We start from the raw sequence: 8,054 nt of genomic DNA on the forward strand, positions 1-8,054 counted from the left end.
ACGTTGTCGGATGTAGATGTGGCAATTTGAAATAAAGAAATCCTTCTGCCTCCCTCCAGAACAGTAAAGCATGCTCACACTTAATTAGAGCATGGTACAGAGACTCATCTTCATGACCGCACATAGGGCAGATAGAGTGATCACTAATGTGCCTTCTGTGTAACTCGCCATAAGACCGGAGAAAACCCTTCAACACTCGCCACCAGAACTCCCTGATCTTTGGTTGAACTTGCAATTTCCAAAGAGCTTTCCAGGTGGGTTCTCCGAGTGAGGAACTACTAGCATGGTCTGGAGCAGTACCTTGTCTATCCATAAGCATACGGTACGCTGATCGTACTGTGAACCTGCCCGACCTCTCAAAACCCCAGGCCCAAAAATCATCAAACGATGTTCTTGGCCTCGGCCCAAAAATCATCAATTCTTGGTGATGATTAGCTAGCTGCGCATCAATTAATGCCCTCTCACATCCCATAATTACTCCATGACAGCAACAACAGAGGCTCTCCAATAGTGTATATCCATCAACACACAGGGCAGATCCTGTACTTTCTCCCGTTAGTTAGTTTTCATTCGACCTAATAGGGAAGTGAGTTGGCAGGGCGGACCCTCCCTAATGAAGCATCAAGGTGCACATGCATACACAGTGGATGCTTCAGATATTGGCATAAATAGTTGACCGATAGTTGACCGATATACCTAAGAGCATCTCCAGCCGTTGCGTCCCCAAGACGCGCCGAAAATCGCCGCTTGGGAGTGAGCCGGCGTTTTTTTCGGCGTGGGGGCGAGCATGTCCCCAGCCGTTGCGCCCCCAAGACGCGCCGAAAATCGCCGCTTGGGGGTGAGCTGGCGTTTTTTCGGCGTGGGGGCGAGCATGTCCCCAGCCGTCGCCTTCAGGTCGGGCCCCAAACGTCACCACAGTTCGGTCAAATTTCAGCAAACACGGCCAAATTTCAACAAACACGGCATATTTCGGCGAAATTTAGACGTTTTTTACACGAATAAAATGGATGGAAAAAACCCTAAACTACGGGCCGAAGTAGGCGCTGAGCAGGGTGTAGTCGTCGCCGGCATCGTCCTCCTGCTTCTCCTCCTTGACACGGCCGGCGCCGCTGCTCGACCCTTCGCCCCGGCGCGCTGCTTCACGGCGGCGGCGTTCGGCGATCTCCTCCAGGGCGCGGCGCTGGCGGTCCAGCTCCATGCGCGCGTAGTCCTCGCGCGCCCACTTCAAGGCGGCCTCTTCTTCGTCGGCCTCCTCGGCGAGAGCAGGCTCCGGCTTCACGGCGGCGAGCCCCGGCTCCAGCTTCACCGCCGCTAGCCCTGGCTCCCTCTTCGGCTTGACCAGGCGAGGAGGGGCCGAGGAGGAGGAGCCACGGCCGCCGTCGTTGATGACAAGGCCGACGCCACGGGTGCGCCTACCGAGCGGCGTCTCGGACGGCTCTGACTTGACGCTGACCAACGCCGGCGCGCCGGAGGAGTGAGAGGAGGAGGAAGAAGAGGAGGATGACCATCCCATCATCCTCCTCGGCAGCCACGCGCCGCCGCTCCGAGCGGTCGGGTACTCGAACGGCGGATCGTTGCCGCCCTCGAGGTGCGCGAGAACGCCGCTGAGCGTGCGGCCCGGGACGCCCCACCACAAGCGGCGGCCCTCGGTGTTGTTGCGGCCGCACAGCGTCGGCGCGTTGTTGGTGGAGGCGAGCCGCTCCTCCTGCCGGCGTCTGAAGTACGCCGCCCACGCCGCGTGGTTGCTGGTGGCGTACTCCGGGAGCGCCCGCTCCGCGACCGTCAGGGACGCCCGCGCACGCTCGATCTCGGCGTGGAAGTAGGCGGGCGTCTCGGGGACGGGCAGAGGGGGGACAGGGACCCCGCCGGCGCCGAGCCTCCACCGCGACGGAGCACGTACGTCGGGCGGCGCGGGGTAGTTGGCCTCGTGGAGGAGGTAGGCCTCCCACTCATGCAGCGACCGCCGGCCGAAACCGTTGGCCGCCGCTGCGTCGCCGGGGTACCTCGCGCTCATGGTTGCCGGGAGGGGAGAGAGAGGGAGGCTCGAACGGCAAAGAGAGGGGAGGAAGTGCGGTGGCGAGGAGGACTGCCGATGCCGATGGATGGGTGCCTCACCGGCGCGACCAGGGGCGGCTTTTATAGCGGCTCGGGGGCAGTCGTGTGCGAACGCGTGGCGGAAGGCGGGGCGGCGTCGCCGCACTTCGCCGCCCGTGAATCAATGGCAGGCTGACCGGCGGCAGCCTTGGCATTGATTCTTCGCGGGAAAACCGAGACGATGAGGATGACCACCCTTCGTCTCGCTGACGCGCCGGTCCCGCCACTCTTTCGCGCCAAAACGTTCGCGCCGGCGCCCCCGGGCGCCCCCCAGCGCGCCGGATTCAGATTGGGTGCGCCGGCGCCAATTTCGGCCCAATCCAGCGAAAAACAGGTTTGTGGGGTGCGACTGGACCGAATTTTCGGCGCCAGCGATAAAAAACGGCCTTGGGGGAGGCTGTTGGGGGCGCGGCTGGAGATGCTCTAATAGCAGCAGAGAATTATTTAATGATTGTAATTGGATAGGACCTCCCACATCCTTAGGCAACTCTTTACTATTTTTTCTGTAAAACAATGTTTCTTTAATTGCTTCTTGGACGTGTTGGCTGTGTGCATCTTGTTATGGAGAGGCAGGGTATTTGCTCATTGCAGTTGTATCTGCTCGATAAAACATTTGAATGAAAATTCTTTATCAAAAAAGATACAAAAATTCTTTGTTAAAAATGTCCCTTCGGGGACATCCGATAAAATTGAAATGATACAGAGAAGATTAGCATGGCCCCTGTCCAAGGATGACATGCACAAATAAAATAAAAGATATAAAAATCTCTTTCCCCTAAAAGTAAAACTGCTATCCATGCAGGGGAAGAATGGATATGGACAAAGGCAGCGCTTAATGATGGCCAAGTTGCAAAAATTTGACACTTTGAAGCTGTACATAGAAGTACCGGGATCAACGGTGTGGCTTGGTTGGCATGCTTTCATTGGGTAGAATTATGGTTAGGGGCTCACACCCGTTGAAAATCAGGGGGCGGAGAGAGGATTAGTTTGAAATATGCCTGTAAAACCCAGTAACCAGTCCGTGTGTTTAGAATTTTCGATAGAAGTACAGAGAAGTTTTCTTTTAAAGGAGGATTACCCCCGATCTCTGCAACTGAATAATCTATACAGTCATATTATTAAGCAAAATAGAACAAAAGGTTTGTGATACAACAATCGCTCTAAAAGAGCCAGAGTATAATGATAAATAAAGCTGGCACAACCGTCGAAAATAGAATAAGATGACTAAACACCTATTCCATTATTGGACCGTCATCCAAACCAGTTGTAAGTATCCCATGCTACCATCTCCAAACGGTTACACCCAATAGCCATATGCTCATTGCCTTCCGCATGTCTGAGTAATGGCCACGCATGGATCCCAAGCAGTGGCCCTGTAGATAACCAGCAAAATATTTATAAGAGTTTCTCAATTAAAAAGCATATCATTTCTGCAGTTTCATATAGCCCAAAGTAATGCACATACTCATATTCGAATATGTCATGCAGTACTTGGCACTTCCCATGCTCGACATCATAATGTTATATTGCACAAGCAGACTTCCGGATGTCAAGCCCCGGGAATGGAGCTCGATGGGATACTGTCAACGAGAGGTGGATTGGAGTCACCTAAATCAAAGGCCACTCGAGGAAGGCCATGTCCTCCATGCTGATGTTGATCTCTTGGGAGCTTTGGAAGGAGCGCAACGCAAGGGTCTTCCGGAACACTGCGACTCCCTCCATCGGCTCCACAGTCATGGTGCGCAACATCAAATAAAGCGGAAATTAATTTGTGGGTGCTTGCAGGCGCTAAGTACTTTGGTGTTGTAATGCCGTGAGGGTGATGCCTTTTGTTTCTTACCATTTGTTGGTCTTTGTAGTTGATTGTTTGATATTTATCAACATTTTTTGTGGTTAGTTGGGCAATCCAACTATTTTAAAATTATACTTGTTAAAACAATACTGTGATAACATAGAAGTACGAAGAATACCCGTAAACAGGCCCGTGATGGAGGTCTTTCCTCCCCTATCCCTTGGATGCTAGAGTAAACCCTCCCCTCTAGGCTTCAACGGTCGGTGGCAGGGAGGGGAATCCCAATGCCTCCACTCCAGTCTGTAGTTTAGGTTTGTTTTTGATCTTAGTCCTTGCAGGTGCTGGTCTCGGGTGGATGGTGGCGCTTCTTCTCCAAGGTTGTCATCCGGGTTTCGATCCTCCTCGAGTTCGTTCACTTGGGTGAAATCGATGGAGCTTTGGTGTAAATTCTTGTCATCTTCTTGGGACGATAAGGTTAGGGTTTCCTGGTGTCTCCTTGGAGCTCAAGTGCTTCAGGTCTCCCGGCTATCATCGAAAAGGTCATGCCGACTTCGGTAGAGAAGCGGCGACAACATCACGTCGGCGGCCATTTAAAAATCATAGAAGTCTAAAACTTTAATATGAAAATATTTATCTTAATTCGCCCTAGGACACTCGAATCGTCAGGGTTGCTGACGACATAGCTACTGAGTTCTACAACACGTTGTCATCGTCTTGTACTGTGCCCCTATTGGAATTAACCACGTAGTCACAGTCCGGCTCGGACGTGAACAAGCTACCGAGTCTCTCCTGTGCTATTCTCGCGTGCGTTGTCCAAGCAAAGGATCGATTGCTAGCTTGGCTAGCTTTACACTGCGGGTGATTGATCACAAATCAGCTTTGCTTTGTTCGTCGCGCTCGTCTTCGTCGTTGGTTGTCGCGTGTCGCCAAAAAATACTCGGCGACGTCATTTGGGCCAACAGCCCCAGCTGGAAGCCTCACAAGTAGATAGATGATCAGTGGCATCCTGAACCGATGTCCATGCCAGCCATGGATCTAATCTAGGAGCCCCAAAATTTGGCATGCATATCTATATCTGTATCTATATCTATATCTATATCTATATTTATTCTATACCTACTACTAAAGCAAGGTGCGTTTCTTCAATTTTTTCATCCGTTCATTATTAAAAGATTTTTTTTTTCCTATCCGAGGTGGTACTAAACTTTTTTCGTTGTCTGTTAGCAAAGGAAAAACGATTTCTACAGAATTACTTGCGTGGGCCGCGCGAGCTATAGCCCAGTAAAGTCAGCCCAGTTTTCCCTACCCACGTAGCAATACAAAATCATATTTCCCGCACAATGCGACAAATATTTCAGTTACGCACAGGGCGCCCAAGACTCGGCGGCACATTTCTGTTTGTGTTCTGTACCAATTTTTATTTTTCTGTTTCTTTCTCTTTGTAGTTCCTGTTTATTTTTTATTTTTCCCATTCTATGTCTACTTTTCACTTTTTTTAAATTCGAAATTTTCAAAAATTGTATGCAATTTCAATTTTTATTCAAAATTTTGTAAAATGTTATGAATTAGAAAATGTGTTCCTATTGTAAAAAATGTTTGGATTTCTTTTGTCATGCCGATAATTGTTCAAAATTTGAAAACTAGTCCCATTTTTCTAAAAAAAGTTCTTATTTAAAAAAAGCAAGATTTATAAAAATAATTTGACAAATGTTCCAAATTCGAAAAATATTTTGTTTTAGCGATATGTGCAAAAATTGAAAATAATGTTTGCATTAAAGAAACACATTTTCCAAAATTCTTCCAAATTTTCAAAACATATTCCAATTTTCAAAAATTGTTCACAACTTAAAAAATATTTGTATTTGTTTGTAAAGGTTCGTGTTCTAAGAAATTTATGTGAATTTCAGGAAATGTTCCGTTCAAATTTTTTGTTCTACCTTTGTCTTAAAATCTATGGAATTTTCAAAAAAATTGTTCGTAATTTGGAAAATTGTTCACGTTGCCAATTATATTCGGTAGTTCATGTAATGAATTCCAAAATTTTGTTCGTTATAAAAATGTTTACAATTTTAAATTTTTGTCATTCCGAATTTTTAAAATTATTCCAATTTTTTAAAAAATATTTGTGTTTTTACCGAATTTGTTGAAGATTTAAAAAATGTTACAAATTTGAAAAATATTCTTCTTTTAGTGATATTTTTAGAAAGTTGAAAATGTTTTTTGCATTAAAAGACACATTTTCTAAATTTCTTCTATATGTTCAAAATATGTTCCCATTTTCCAAAATTGTAAAAAAAAAATATTGTACTTTATCAAATCTTCTTGCTTTTAAGAAATGTTTGTGAATTTCAACAAATGTTCCGTTCAAAATTTTGTTTGTGGTTTTTAAAATGTACGGAATTTTCAAAAAAATGTTCGTAATTTGGAAAATTGTTCATGTTACCAAGTATATTTGGCAGTTGATAGTAATCAATGTCTAAAAAGATCAAAAAATAAATAAAAATGTTTTGAAGCGGACGTTGCATTATATTCTTTAATGTTCACGCTGACCATTGGTTAGCACGACGTGTTTATTTGAGTGGCTAGCAACATGTGGTCGGGTCTTTAAGGTCGTGAGTTCGATCACTACCATCCTGGGCCTTCTCCGCATCTGGCACATCGAGCTAAGTCGGCTTGTTCAGAATAAGGGGCGCCATAAATTATTAACGGTGATAGCTTTCATATGCCAATAAAAAAAGAATATGCAGGTTAGTTGTAATTGAAAGAAATTGTTGGCACGTGTCAATACAACAGAATCCACTGGTTTGGCTCTAATTAAAGGGTGTCATGCTGAACTAGAGAATACGGTCATGTGGGGGTCTTGATCCATTCTTATATTGAGCTAGAGGCATGTAAGTTATTATCCCATTGCAACCCACGGGCATGTAAGTTATTATCCCGTTGCACCTTCACCATGACAATGACCTTTAATATTTGCTAATCGGTGGAACAGGAGACGACAGGTTGTATGATTGTTGCTTCTTCTTTTTTTTGCGGGGTGGTTGTATGATTGTTGCTGATGCTGAGCTAGGAGGAATAAAATCAATAATCATGAGCTACATCAACTCTCTTTCTGCTCGTCATCGAAGGAGGATCTTGCTTGCGTTTGGTGCCATTATGTAGCTTGGTACGTGCGGTCTTTCACTGTTGCTGGTCCACATGCATAGATGCAGGGGTCACTCACTCATCCATGTGTCCTACTACTGTATGTACCCATACACAAGTGGAGGAAGTTTGTCCATGACCTCGATATCATTCGTGAATTACCCTTAGCGTCAGTTTCCGACGGCGGGCACGAACCGGTCACTGTATGCTATGGTATGATCCATACAAGCAAGTTCAGTTCAGTAACTGAACCGGTCACTGTATGCTATGATAGTGAGTCCTAGCAATCTGTGGCCATGCCTCACCCATACATAGAAGAAGCAAGCATGGAGATATTTATGGTATGATCCACAATTCCACACACACAATCAAAGTTCACTTCAGTTCAGTATCGTATCAATCTCTGCCCATGCCTTGCCCGTCTTCCCGGAAGTAGGCATGGATGAACTCATCGTTCCTACACCCGGGTCAAAATCATCGTTCAGTTCAGTTCAGTTCAGTATCGTCTATCATAAGAAGATGGCGTGAGTGAAGCTAGCTGGTGGTAGGTAACACGTACGTGCACTGAACTCATCGTTCGTACACCCGGCTCACAAGTTGACAGCATTCTGAGTTAGCGACCATGGCACGAAATTTCCATAGTTTTGTGGTCAATATGCATCTTCACAGTCTCTTTTGCTGCCTCTCTAGTGACAGAGTGGGTGACCAGTGACCACCCTAGCTAGGATGGTAGTTATGGTGGATACAAAGAGGAGAGTGACTTCCAATTGATCAAGGAGGAGGCCCAGTCACAGAACTAGTCCACAATTTACTGCTTCTGAATTATCAAGTGAGTGCAGCCGCTGTTTTACTCTATTGGTTTTCACTCAGTTACCTGGCTCTATTTTCACTGCCCGGACAGTGGAATTTCCTTTACCATTCTGCTGCAAGATTCAGATCCAAAAAAAGAAGATAAATTGTGTTGGGTAATTTTGCACGTGATTTCCATAGTTTTGTGGTCAATATGCATCTTCACAGTCTCTTT

General features: G+C 46.4%; 1 non-coding gene across 1 annotated transcript; it reads left to right on the forward strand.

Annotated features, from left to right (window-relative positions):
• The first annotated feature begins 2,758 nt into the window (after positions 1-2,758).
• LOC119290195 lies at positions 2,759-2,862 on the forward strand. The gene has a single exon (XR_005141797.1). It is a non-coding gene; the product is annotated as a U6 spliceosomal RNA (small nuclear RNA).
• Positions 2,863-8,054: the final 5,192 nt, after the last annotated feature.

This window comes from Triticum dicoccoides, chromosome 4A (assembly GCF_002162155.2).
Source record: "Triticum dicoccoides isolate Atlit2015 ecotype Zavitan chromosome 4A, WEW_v2.0, whole genome shotgun sequence".
Classification (NCBI taxonomy): Eukaryota; Viridiplantae; Streptophyta; class Magnoliopsida; order Poales; family Poaceae; genus Triticum; species Triticum dicoccoides.